Below are 14,313 nucleotides of genomic sequence, written 5' to 3'. Positions count from 1 at the left end.
CATGGGAGCTGGGGGATCCTTCCCGTATCTCTTCACCCACTGAAGCAGAGCTGGGTGCCCTACTGGAGCAGCAATCACTTCAGGACAGCCCACAGACCTGAACAAGGGGCTAAAGACTACAACGTACCTCATCTCCTTGCCCCGATGGTAATGATCTTTCACAGGTGAAGCACACAAAATTAACATGAAAGAAGAACAAATGGGAAAAACAGTCTCACTGTAATGCAGCAAACTGATAGATGTTGAAGGTCTCTGGGATTCTTCTTGCCTAACTGGAGATTTTTGAAGCATTTCCAGGGGCAATTCTGTGATCCTTTCTAGGTCACCTCTTTTGGTATTTACCCATGGGGTCTGTTTTTCCTCAGTGCTCAGATAATGAATCAAGTGCAACTGTCTCAGATTTCAGACATCTCCATTTGCAGTTGCTTAAGGCAGGGCGTATCGATGCTAATTGGATGTGAAAGTACTTTGGGAGTATTCCATTAAAAGATCTGATCATGCTCTTTCACACTGGATTTGCAGTGCCCTCTGACAAACATAAGTTAAACCCAAGTTCCTCTTCCAAGAAGTCAATGCGTTTGAGCCCCATTTCAAAATGATGATGAGACACAGAGAGGTTATGGTTTTGTCCAAGAATCTTTCAGTGCTCCCAGGTGCAAAGCCCAAGTATCCTGACTTTCAGACTTCTTTTTTTTTTTCTCAAAGCACTATAAAATTCTTTCAGACACTGCTTGTTCATAACAAAATGTCTCATACTTATGGCTGCCCACAGCCAAAACGTCCAGCACCAGCAGGAACCCAGCCCAAGGATTCATCATAATGGTCGGTTCGCAAAAGCTTTCCAAAAAAATGAAAAAGAATGGGCAGAGTCTCTGGAAATGTATTAAATATAGTGGCTGGCAAGCACCTGACTGAGGAGTTTGAGTGAAAGGAGTCCTGTTGGTGTTCTAATTAATATCATATGAGGGGGAACTGGAGTGAACAGCAATGCCAAATGGTGAGCAAAGACACAGAGACTGAATCATAGGACCACAGAATGGTTTGAGTTGGGAGGGACCTTTAAAAGCCATTCCACTCTCAATGAACAGGGACACCCACAGCTCCATCAGTGCTCAGAGCCATCCAGCCTTGGGTATCTCCAGATTTGAGTGTCAAAGCACTGTTAAGTGTATCTGTCTAAAACTCATCCAGGTGCAGGCACCCTTTTCCTTTTGGAGCTTATCAAGGCAGTGTGATCAGAGGCTCCTGAAGGTCCAGTGCTCAGGAGGAGCATCCCATCTGACGAAAAGTACAGGATTTCAGTTACAAAATAAGTTCTTCATCAACCAGATCCCCAAGTCCTTCTCCTGGTCTGTACACATATCTGGGATCGTCCTGACCCAACGCCTCGCACTCGGCCTTGTTGAACCTCATTAGATGCTTGTGTGCCCATTTTTCGAGTGTGTCCAGGTCCCTCTAGATGGCATCCTATCCCTCTATTCTGTCAACTGCACCACTCAGCTTGGCGTCATCAGCAAATTTCCATCATCTATGTCATCGATAAAGATGCTGAAGAACATCGGTCTCAAGATGGATCCCTGGGGGACAGCATTCACTGACCTCCACCTGGACATAGAGCCACTGACCACAAACCTCTGGTTGCAGCCATCCAACCAATTCCTTATCCACTGAATTGTCCAGCACTTGAATATATATCTCACCAATTTAGAGATAAGGATGCAGAAAAGGTGGAAATCAACTTTTTTTCATGAGCAGGTAGTAACAGGGCAAGCGAGAACAGTTTCAAAATAAAAGATGCAAGATTTGGATGTCAGGGGGAAAATTTTCACTGAGAGGGTGGTGAAGTGCTGGCACAGGGTGCTCAGAGAGGTGCAGGTGCTCCATCCCTGGAGGTACTCAAGGCCAGGTTGGACGGGGCCCTGACAACCTGATCTGGTGCCTGGTTTAGTGGTTGGCATCCCAGCCTGCAGCAGGGGGTTGGAACTGGAGGAGTTTTGGGGTTCCTTCCAACCCAAGCTGTTCTATGATTCTATGAACACCTGTCAGACAGACACATAAGGAGATATAAAGTATGACGCTCCTCTTTTCTTACCCCAAGATGAATTAAAAATAACAAGATGGAATTAAAAGGGCCTTGTTGCTAGGAATCCTGTGCAATGGATGAGTCAGACCTTCAGCCTCCTTCTTCACTGTACAAAATACATAAGCATAGCTAAAAAAATCTTGACACACTCCAAAAAGCGAGGCAGCAATACCAGCAAGAGATAGGGATCTAAGAAATCACTAAAATAAGTTTTGGGTGGATGAAGAATAAAGGAACAGAAACATATCTCCCCTCTGACAATCAGCGCAGCGTGACTGCTGTCTTTCTTTGTCAGTCAGATGACTGTTATCTCCACCAGAGACTAAGTTTTACACACTCATTGCTTGGGGGACACCTACATTAAAGGTGCTGGTTCCCACTCACGTTTGATGGTGCATCATGCTATGATGTCTTCATGGAGAGACATACTGTACCACTCATACAAACACATTTCTTTGCCTTTTGTAACTTGTACTGTCTTTTGTTCCAGGATTTTTTGTACTTTTGTAGGAAGAGTCCCTTCTAAAGAAATAAAAGCATAAGGTTTAAGCACTGTACTAAAAAAAAAGCATCTGGGAATATATCAGCAAAAAGAATATAATGTCTCCCACCAAGTAGAATCATAGAATCACAGAATATCCTGAACTGGAAGGGACCCATAAGGATCATCGAATCCAACTCCTGGCTCCACAGAGCATCACCCAAAAAAGCACAAGTTATCACATCTTAAGAAAGATGATTGACATGAATGGCTTCAAAACCATAATGAAAATTTCCCAATTCGAGTCACACTGGTAGCTGCCATTTCTGATTTCATCTAATTCTGAGCCTGTTCTCAGGTCTGCGTGAGGAGATGGATCTCTATTGGATTCTTGTTCTTGATGTCTCTTATTTCAAGGCAATTAGTGTGCCTCAGCATGGAGTATCTGACATTTACTCAATAGGAGGATGGGCACAGGAGGAGCTGCAGCAGAGCAGTGTGTTTTCTTGCAGCTCTGCAGATCATTTTCCCCAGCAGGTGTGCAATTAAAGAAGACAAACAAGAGCAACAGCTAGGAAAAAATGCAAATCTTCTGAGAAAAACCAGAAGAGAATAGAAAAGCATTTTCTCAAATCCAGCATGGTGCATTCCTCCTGCATCCTAGGGAAGAGATATGGGGAGCAAAGTCAACTCAGTGTTCTGTGTCCAGGGCCAGAAAGCTCCTTGTCTCCTCCTGTGTTATACACAATGTGGGTTTCCAGCTATTGGCTTGGCTGGGCCACGTTGAGGAGGATATTCTTCTCTGTTAGGGTAGGTCTTTTAAAAGTCTGGTAGAGATGTGATTCATGGTTTCCTTGTGTAGATTGTCCAACTGCAACTCTATGCATTCCTTTTGGAGATTAACAGGTAATGTATTGATGTCGACTCAAAACGGAGTCACAAATATATCAAAAATTGATGACTTTTTCAGTGATATTGAAACCTATTCTCAAATTCCTTTATCAAAATGTAAAGCAAGGCTGTTTATTTTTCACTGTTCACAGGACTGGATGCCCCATCCCTGCAGGCATTCAAGGCCAGGCTGGATGTGGCTCTGGGCAGCCTGGTCTGCTGCTTGGCAACCTGCACATAGCAGGGGGTTGGAACTGGATGAGCATTGTGCTCCTTTGCAACCCAAGCCATTCTATGATTCTATGATGACTGTGTTTATCCAATGTCTCAACGTGCATAAAATTATTTGCCATACTTTGAGCTTGCCATAATTTAAGTTTCATTTTGAACATTGCTATGGTTTGAAACACAGCCCCAGTAAGTTGATTTTCAACTTGGGATGTGTGTTTAACTCATTCAAACAAGCAGTCCAATCCACCAAAAGTCCTACCTCTGTGAACGGTTTTCATCTTCAAGTTTTGGGACCAATTTTCCTTTTGATCCCATCCACAACTTGACATCATTTTGTAAATGATAACTTCTTTTTAGCACTTCATCACGAATGACCCACCGAACTTCAGAAAAGCAAATGATGTCCCCATCATCAACATCCACTTTTAAGGAACTCCTGAAACTGGCGAAGATTTGGTCCCTTGACATTATGAAATTCACAGCTTTGATGATGATTTGCACAACATTATCCATTTTCCAAGCTTTTGTGCATACAAATGTTCTTGATGTATGATGCAGTGCTACTTCATCAAACATGAGCTGCTGGCAGAATTTGCATCATCTTCTATCAACTTACCTTATGTTAATTTTATAAGTTTCTCTTTTTACCAAAAATTGCTGCAGTGCCATCAGATATGGGATATATCAGATACGTTGACAAAGGTTAAAGAAAACTGCTTTACTGTAATTTTTATTGCTTCATACAAATCAAGAGACTGAGTTGTGTCCTTCAGTGACACCAAAGAAGCCATTCCTTCAGTGACATTCATCTGTTATCAATACTACTGATAAAGACAGCAAGTTGAATCATGGAGTGCTTTGAGTTGGAAGGGACCCTTAAAGGCCATCAGGTCCCACTCTCTGCAATGCACAGGGACACCCACAGCTCCGTCAGGTGTTTGGAGTCCTGTCCAGCCTCACCTCGAATGTCCCCAGGGATGAGGACATCTCTCTGAGAACTCTGTTGAGCCCCATCTGTAGCATCACTTTTTCTATTTATTGCCAAAGCATCAAATTTGAAATTGGCAGCTCCAAATTTCTTTCCATAGATCTTCCTTTTTCTTCAGTTCACCTGGCTGTAGTCTGGCGAGACAAAATGGTTTGAGAAAAATCCATATATATTTTTTTAACCGGGACAAATGATATCCACCACTCTTTCCATACATCGCTTAATAAACTCATCATTAGTCAGTGTCTTTATTTTTTTTTTCAGTCAGATTTGCTGCCACATAACCTCATCTCATGCAGTTCTCTCCCTTGGTCAGCAGGAGACAGCTGCACACCACGCTTGCTGGAAAGCTCTGCATCTGCACACGTTCAGGCTCTGCTGCTCCTGCTGGGAATAGAAAGAGCTGAGCTGCATTGCATTTCAGCTTGTGCAAACTGTAGGTGAAGTGGGGCCATTCCCCTTCATCCCACTGCGCTTCTGAAATCACCCAATGCAATGGCTCCTAGGCTGGAATGACCCATGGAGCTCTGGAACAGGTTGCCCAGAGATGATCATAGAATCATAGAATGGCCTGGATTGAAAAGGACCACAATGATGGAGCTGTGGGTGTCCCTGTGCATTGCAGGGAGTGGGATCAACTGGCCTTTAAGGGTCCCTGCCACCTCAAAGCCTTCTTTGATTCTATAAGACCAACCCATTACTCCACGGGTTTTAGGGCAGGGATGCTCATTATCCCCAAGCATCACTGCTCAGAGACCCACACAGCTCCAAATTGTAGAACCCCAGAGATGAGCTGCTGTGCACTGAGCAGAAGAGCCCCTTGCTGTGGGCTGAATCCCGTGCTTCACGAGAGCTCTGAGCGGATACGGATCCTCACTTGAATGCGTCAATTTTTTACCTGGCAAAGGGCAGGGAAGGAAATTACACACTCAGTAAGTGTTAAAATCAGCTCATGTGACGCACGTGCCCCTGCAGAGCCCTGTAGCACTCACAACAACCACGCTACTCAGCTGGCATCACGTCTGCTTTGCTGGTAATAAAATCCAGACATCCTCTTCTTCCCGTGGTCCCATGAACTTTCTCTCTCATTCTGTTTCTCTCTGTTCCTTTGTGTCACTGCAGCTATTCTGGTTCTGTGTCATTTTGCTCCTGGCTTGACACTGGTGTTCACCGTTGCTCTGAAGACATTAATCATCATTTATTTTTTTTAAGTGTCTTTTCATCTTTTGTTTTTTTCCTCCTTTAAGTTTCCTGCCTTTTACATTTGGGATGTTTTCCTGACCTAGTAACTGTAGTATTAAACTCTTCACCTTCAGAGCACAGTGTATGTTTGGGTATTGCAGACTTCCCTTAGGTTTACAGTTAGTTTACTGAAGCTCTTCCACCAAAGGATTTCTTTTTTGAATGAAGTCTGGTTCTGGTCTCACTTATGCTTAAGTGGGCTGACATTGCACCAAGGAAGGTTCAGGTTGGACAGAAGGGAAAATTCTCCTCTCCAAAGAGTGGTTGTGCAGTGGCACAGGCTGCCCAGGGAGTGGTGGTGTCTCCATTCCTGGAGGTGTTCCTGAATCGTGGAGATGTGGCACTGAGGGATGTGGTCAGTGGGTATGGGGGGGTGGGTTGGGGTTGAGTTTGGGAATCTTGGAGGTCTTCTCCAGCCTTAATGATTCTATGATCCTGTGATTCTGTGACTGGATAAAGCCCTTCACAACCTGACCCAACCTGAGAGCAGACTCAAGCTTTGAGAAGCAGGTTGGCGCAGAGAGTTTTCCAAATCTCTCCTATTTGAGTCTTGATCCTACAAACCTCCATGGTGCTTCTTTGTCCCACATATAGGAGAGAAGCGGCAGGTCTCTAATACAGAAGAACAGAGAAGGAAGGGTGGGAACTTCATTAATGCCTGAAGACTGATGCTGTTGAGGTTAAAAAGACACTGAGTATTGCTAAACTGCATTTTCAAAATTGTAAAGTTTTTTACATTCAGAATCTCAAAGCTTTTGATAAACAGAGGCAAGCTTTGTGATCATTCCCAGATGACAAAGCTAAATTCCTTCCCAAATTTCCATTTCCTCACCTCCTGCTCTGTTATTCTACGATATGATCAGACTTGATGATCATAGAGATCTTTTTCAGCCTTAATGATTCTATGAGTGGGCATGGTGGGGATAGCTTGAAGGTTGGATTAGATGATCTTTAAGGTCTTTTCCAATCTCAATGATTCTGTGAATCTATGGTTCTTCCTGGCCCTGGCTTATTGCATGACACTGACTGCAGCACGATTTCTCTGCTTCTCTACTGGTATAATGTCTCAGTAAAACAGCTCAAGATCAATCAATAAGCAGTGCCACGTACTCACCCCACCTTTTTTTGTTGTGCTAAATCCAACGGTTAAGTGTCAGCTTCCTGCAGGTATGAAAACTAAAGTCAACAAAGCAACAAAGGAGTCAAGCTTCTAAGTGACACCGGATGAGGAGCCGGTCTGACTCCTGGGTCCTGAGGTGTGTAACAACCCACCCTGCCTGCTGCCACCTCTCTGTTGATGCAGCCCAGGATAATATTGGCCCTCCAGGCTGCAAGAGCACACTGCAGGCTCACGTACACCTTTTCATCCACCAGGATCCCCAAGTTCTTCACTGCAGGTCTGCTATCAATGAGTTCTTCCAGTCCTTGGTGTGCTTTCTGGATCTCCAAAGACCTGCCAATATAAATGCATGCCAGCCCACTCCCCAATTCAATTCTGGAAGAGCCCAGCTCTTCCAGAGGATCCTTCTTATCAGAGATATTCTGACAAGTGCTTAACCCAGCTGGGATGGATCCAGCAGGACTGGCTGCCCCAAGAGGATGCTGACCTCCAGTTACTGGGGACAAAGCAGAGACAGGATTTACCTCACCAACGTCATTGAGAGAGGAGCAGTGTGTGTACGGACCTTTGCTTCGTGAGCAGAATCCCCACCTCCTGGCAGCACGAGGAGCTTGGAGAAGCCACGCTGACCTGAGATGGCTCAAAGGACAATGGAGAGAAGCCAAAGTGACACAGAAACTCACCCCAGCTCTGACCCAGCTCCCCAGGCGCAGCGAGAAGCTTCCTTAACTACTTCCTAAATGCACCCCCGGTGCGTGCAGCCTGCAGCACAGCCTCACACGTACATTTCCTTGTTTTTCTTCCCTTTTGTCACAGCCTCAGGAACGTTTCTTTGAGTCACTGAATATATAATGGGGGTCAGAGCTGTTCTGGCTTTGGGCCACATCCACCAAGATCATGCCTGAATGAACTGGAGAGCTCTGCCCGAGTGATTCCCTCCCAGCAACCTTGGTGGAAGGTTTGTTGTGGAATAAACTATAGTGACAATGCTCATCCTTCTCAGAGAACTGCAGGACTGTCAGGCAAGGCTCACATCACTTAGTCTGATAACGGTGTGTGATACCAGGATTTGGCTGACCATTCTCAGCTACCAAATGGGAACCTGTAATGGGCATAAAGGAAAAATGAACTCATGGCTTAAAACTTCCCAGAGTCACCTCCTTATCATACAATCATAGAATCATTGAGGTTGGAGAAGACCTCTAAGATCACGAGGTCCAACCCACTCCCACCATGCCCACTGACCATGTTCCTCAGTGCCACATCCCCATGGCTCTTGAACATCTCCAGGGATGGGGAATGCACCACCTTCCTGTGCCAATGCTTGATGTGAGGAAGCAATGCTACAGAATGCAAGAGAGTAGAAATCACAACTCAATCTGACATGAAAAGATATCATCAGATCATCATAGAGGTGTCATTCTGCTTGACTAAGGATGTACTTCCATTACACACCAACCCAAGAGGCCTCTCCATCATTAAGTTCCTTGGGACCCAACTGGATGGCAGTGCTTGATCCCCCATGGTGAGAGCGATGGAGGAGATGACCTCTGAGCTTCATCCAGCACAATGGGTGAGAAGAGGCACTTGGTGAAGGTCCCAGAAACACAACCAAGAGTGTTCCAGTTTCCTCAGGGCAGAATTTTTCTTCTGAGATTGTATAGCCCATAGCAGAGCTGGGCTCTATTCCACATGCCAAACTCTTGCACACTTCAAATCCTTCCCCTAATTTCTAAACACGGAGAGCAGTCAGTGCTGGTGCTGGCGTGGCCCACAGTAAAAGGAGATGGTTTGCCAATTACCTTTTGCTTGAAGAAAGATGGGATTTTGTTCAAAGGCTCAGGGAGGGGATGTCCATACCTGGTGCTATGAGGGGCACCCAGACTGAGCAGCCCACTCCCAGCTCTGCCCACGAAACACCAGGACAGCTTTGTCACCTCTCCATGACATCCTGGTCCTGCCAAAGTCAACAGGAATTTTGTCACAGATGGCACCAGACCAAGATGCTGACCCAGCAGCCCCCCTCCTGCAGGCACCTGCCTCACACCTTTGTCCTCCCAGCCCCTTCCTGCTATTAAGGCCCTGGCTTGCCTTAGCCCTAAAGCTCCCCGAGGGGGTAATGTCCTTCTGCCTGCTGCCTCCTGCCAGAAGAATGGGCCTTGCCTGCTACTACAATCAGAGGACTTGGTGAGGATTCAAGAAACTCAGCTCATGCTTAAAGGAAAAGGTAATGCAGAACAGTAAATGATCACGTCACGAAGGAAAAACCCTTAACAATGCTCAAAAATAAGGACAGAATGTGAATCATCCGTGGCTCCCTCCCATGCAAATTTCTCCATATCCTCCCTGCCTCAAAAGCAGGATACTGACAGTAAATACCCCAGTTATTCATCCATGTTCACTTCTGCTGCCTTATTTACAAGGATCCCAGACCTACTGCACACAGTTCCCCCCATCTTACGCAGGCACTGCCGCTGCACGCCAAAAAGGAAGAGCACTTGGCTTTGATGTCCAGCAAGAGCTTGAAGCTTAATCATAAAGAAGGAAATAACTTGATACACACACAATGTGGGTGCAAAATACAAGTCTCTCCTGCCAAGGGCGGGCGCTGCCAGCTGGCCTTGGCCCCACTGCACCAGCAGAAACCCCAAATTCAGGTGGGGGTTGATGGCTGTGAGCTGGGGGCCTCCATTGATAGGATGAGAGGTAACGGCTTCAAGTTGCACCAGGGGGAGGATCAGGTTGGATATTAGGGAAAAATGATTCTTTGAAAGAGTGGTAATGCATTGGAACGGGCTGCAGAGGGAGGTGGAGGAGTCATTAACCCTGGAGGTGTTCAAGAACAGGGTAGATGTGGCCCTTGGGGACATGGTGGAAACTGGTTGCCCTTGGTGACCTTGGAGGTCTTTCCTACTTCAACTATTCTACAATTCTGAGTCCTTATGGTGGGAGTGGGTTGGGGTTGGCTTTGATGACCTTACAGGTCTTTTCCAACCTCAACCATTCTACAATTCTATGTGTTGTGGTAGGGGTGGGTTGGGGTTGGCCTTGATGACTTTAGAGGTCTTTTCCAACCTCAACAGCTCTACAACTGGGGCTGCTGGAGCAAACGTGCTCCATGACGAGCTGGCACAGTGATATGGTGACATTCACAGTGTTGTTTCCCAGGCTGTATCAGTTTTATAACCCATTGCAACAACCGTTCCCTTTTCATCAGGAATGTAAGCAAACAAGGAAAGCGCCTTTCCTTCCCTGCAGACACCCTCAGAGAAGAGCTGCAGCTCACATGGCACTCGGGTGACAGCCAAATTACCAGGCACTACAAAGGGTGGCTGGCCAGCACGGCCTATTTCCGATAAAAACACATTTATTAACATTTGATTGTGCTATAAAATCAAATGCATATCTCAAGACTTTCATACCTTAATCTCGTCGATAACGTGTAACACTGAGCTGGGAGCTGGGAACAGCTCTGCCTTTAATGGCTGACTCATTGCACCCCGACTGGACCGACCTATTTTCTCCATCTGCAATAAAAAGTTACACCAGGAACATGTTATCACTCCTGAAGTCACAGTGTGATTAATTGCAGCGCACATCAACACAGCGCAATTCAGCAAGCTTTGTGTATGAGAGCTTTTGTACAACAACCTCAAGATCTGCGACCTTGGGACACCAGCCCAGAGCCCTGGGCTCTATCAGCCACCCCCATGCCCCAATCTCTTGTCCCCGTGACTTAACCCCCACCTCCAGGCCCTGCTCCTATCTCCTAACTGCTGTCCCCTGTCTTTGGACTCTTTCAGTCATCCACATTCTCAGCCCCTGTCCCTGTCTTTCCATGGGCTCCAGAACCAGACCTCAACACCCTACTACTCATCCCAATCCCATCCCTCCTGCCTGCTCCCTGTCCCTTGTGCCTGTCTCTGACCTCCCCATCCCTGGCTCATGTCCCTCATCCCCTATCCCCCACTGCAGACTCCACTCCCTATCTTGTCTCAGGCCATATTCCACATCCCCAGTATATCCATCACCATCCACCACCATCCTCAACCTCTGTCCCCTATCCCTGTCCATGTGCTCTGCCCCTGGTCCCCCATCAACATACATGTGGGCCCCGTCCCTTAACCCTGATCCCACTTCCCATCCCCAAGCTCATCTCCTATCCACATACACCTGGGCCTTGACTCCTACCCCTGTCCTTGATCTCCTTTTCCCACTCATGACCTCTGCCCATGTCCCCTATGCCCTGTACCTATCTCCTACCCACAAATATCTGTTCCGTGTATTCTGCTCCCAGATCCTTGACCCCATCCTGTCCCCTGTTCCTGGTCCCCTACTCCCTGTACCAGCACCAGCCCACTGTTGACATACTCCTGGGTCCTATCCCCAACATCATATTCCCAAGGTCTACCCTCTATCTTTCATCTCCTGTCCCCATGTCTGTCCCATCACTGTCCCTTATTCCAAGTCTCCTATCCTTGTGCCTTTCCCTTATGCACACATACCTGTGTCCTGTTCCTACATTCTATTCCCACACCCTGCTCCCTGTCTTTGACCCCATCCCCACGTCTGTGCCCAGCTCTTGTCCCCCCTTCCCAATCCCCTATCCCCCGTCCCTGTGCCCATCCCCTTCCCACATATATCCAGATTCTGTTCCCTATTCCATGACCTCATTCCCATTTCCCACTCACACATATGTGGGCCCCAACCCCTATATCTTAATTCCTGGCCCCATACCGTGTCCTCAACTCTCTGTCCCCACTCCCATCCCATTTCCTATCTCCTACCCCTGGCCCCTCCCCACACACACCTGTCCCCTGTATCCATTCCCAAGTCCTCCATTCCTGGTCCATCACCCAAATCTCTGTATTCTAATCTCAGTTCCTAATTCAATATCCTAATTCCATACCCTACCCCCATGCTTCTGCCCTCTCCTGCCCCCTATTCCTGGTCTCTTATCCTCTGCTGTCTTAATTCTGTCCCCTATATTCTATTCCCAGACCTCATTTCCTACCCTTGAACCACTGTCCCCATGCTTGTCCTTGTCTACTATTTCTGGTCTCCTTTCCTTGTGTCTGTCCTCTTCCCACAAATACTTGGGCTCTGGCCCCTATATCCTAATCTCAGTCCCTATCCCCTGTCCCCTGTTCTCATGCCTGTCCCCTATTCCTGATCTCTTATCCCCTGTCCCTGTGCCTACCCCATACCCACACATACCTGTCCCTTGCACCCTATACCCCATTACCAGGCTGATTCCTATGCCAGCATCCACCCTGTTCCTTATTGCTACTTTCTTAACACCATGACTTCCCTCTGCCCACATACACCTGGGTCCTTCCCCCAAGATCCTATTCCTTGCCTCTATTTCCCCCTCCCCATGTACACTTGTCCCCTGACCCCAATAACCCTTTCCTAGGCCTTGTTTCCCATCCCTAATCCCCTGGGTCTCACAGTTGAGTCCTACACCCTAATCCCTGACCCTCTAAACTGTCCCCGTGCCTCTTCCCAAACCACATACACTTATCCCCTGCCCCCTATATCCTATTCTCAGGCCTTGTTTCCTGCCCCCAAATACACCCACCTGAGCCCTATATCCTAATCCCAGGCAATATTCCCTGTCCCTATGCCAGCCCCCTACCCACATACATCTGTCCCCTATCCCCTATATTCCATTCCCAGGACCTGTCCCCTTCCTACACCCACCTGGGCCCTATATTCTAATCCCAGACCCTATTCCCAGTCCTGCCCCTACACCTGCTCCCAACCCACATACACTTGTCTCCTACCTCCTGTATCCCGTTCCTAGGTCTTGTTTCCTGTCTTATACACATACCAGGACCCTTTATCCTAATCCGAGACTGTCCCAATCTCCTGAGACCATGCCTGTTCCCCACCTACACACACTTGTCCCCCTATATCCCATTCCCAGGCCCTATTTCTCAACCTCTGCCCTCTACCTACATATGCATGAGCCCTGGCCCTATATCCTAATCCCAGGACCTAAAACCTGTCCCAGTGTCCTGTCCCCAAGCCTGTTCCCTAACCACATAAATTTGTCCCCTGCCCCCTATATCCCATTCCTCAGCCCTGTTTCCTATCCCCTTCCTACACGTATCTGGGCCCTAGATCCTAATCCCAGGCCCTATAAACTGTCCCCATGCCTCTTCCCTAAGCACATACACGTTCCCTGCCCCCGATATCTCATTCCTAGGCCTTGTTTCCTGCCCCCTACATACATACATCTGGGCCCCGTATCTTAATCCCAAACCCTATAAATTGTATTATATAAATTATACCTGCATACACCCACCCCCATTTCCCCTATATTTCATTCTCAAGCCCTGTCCCCTTCCTACACCTATTTGGGCCCTATTCCCAGTCTCCTCATCCCACACCTGCTCCCAACCCCCATACACTTGTACCTTGTCCCATATATCCCATTTCCAAGCTCTGTCCCTTTCCCACACCTATCTGGGCCCTATATCCTAATCCCAGACCATATTCCCTGTCCCCATATCTGTTCCCCAGCCCCTGTTTCCCATTCCTAGGCCTTATTTCCTGCCCCCTACATACATATACCTGGGCCCTATATCTTAATCCCAGGCCCTATATCTTAATCCCAAACCCTATAACCTGTCCTCACACCTGCCCCATACCCACATACACCCACCCCCCTTTCCCTATATTCCATTCTAAGAACTCTGCCTCCTCCCCTACCCTCATACACCCATCCTCTGTCCCCTATATCCCATTGCCAGCCCTGTCCCTTTCCCACTGGGCCTTATATCCTAATCCCAGACCATATTCCCTGTCCCCATGTCTGTTTCCTAGCCATACACACATAATCCCTGCCCTCTATATCCCATTACTAAGCCTTGTTTCCTGTCCCCTACATACATATGTATGTCCTATATCTTAATCCCAAGCCCTATAACCTGTCCCCTACCCACCCCCACCCACCCACCCCCCTTCTCTTATATTCCATTCTAAGAACCCTATCCCCTATCTACACCCATGTGTGTCCTATATTCTAACCCCAGGCCCTATTCTCAGTCCCCTGTCCCCACACTTACTCCCAACTCACATACACTGATCCCCTATTCTCTATATTCCATTCCCTATCCCTACATCCCCACCCCCAGCTCTCATTTCCCATCCTATAGGCCACGCCCCCTCCCACAAGCCACGCCCTATTTCCTAAGCACTCTAACAACCAGGCCACGCCCCCTCCACACAGACCACGCCCCGTTTCCAAGAGCACTCACAACCAGGCCACG

At 47.5% G+C, this 14,313-nt stretch overlaps 1 long non-coding RNA gene across 5 annotated transcripts; it reads right to left on the bottom strand.

Moving 5' to 3' along the window:
• Positions 1-1,731: 1,731 nt before the first annotated feature.
• Positions 1,732-13,972, bottom strand: LOC149920366 (uncharacterized). 5 transcript variants are annotated; one of them, XR_016463511.1, is made up of 4 exons: positions 10,459-13,972; positions 7,189-8,993; positions 7,036-7,077; positions 1,732-6,528 (listed from the first exon to the last, which is right to left on the bottom strand). It is a non-coding gene; the product is annotated as an uncharacterized LOC149920366 (long non-coding RNA). The 5 variants fall into 5 exon arrangements; XR_016463509.1 differs by having other exon boundaries at positions 7,036-8,993; XR_016463510.1 differs by having other exon boundaries at positions 1,732-7,077.
• Positions 13,973-14,313: the final 341 nt, after the last annotated feature.

Source organism: Phasianus colchicus, chromosome 1, assembly GCF_987193195.1.
Source record: "Phasianus colchicus chromosome 1, bPhaCol1.hap1.1, whole genome shotgun sequence".
Taxonomy (NCBI): Eukaryota; Metazoa; Chordata; class Aves; order Galliformes; family Phasianidae; genus Phasianus; species Phasianus colchicus.
The sequence above is the reverse complement of the archived record's forward strand: the minus strand, read 5'-3'. Positions and strand labels throughout refer to the sequence as shown.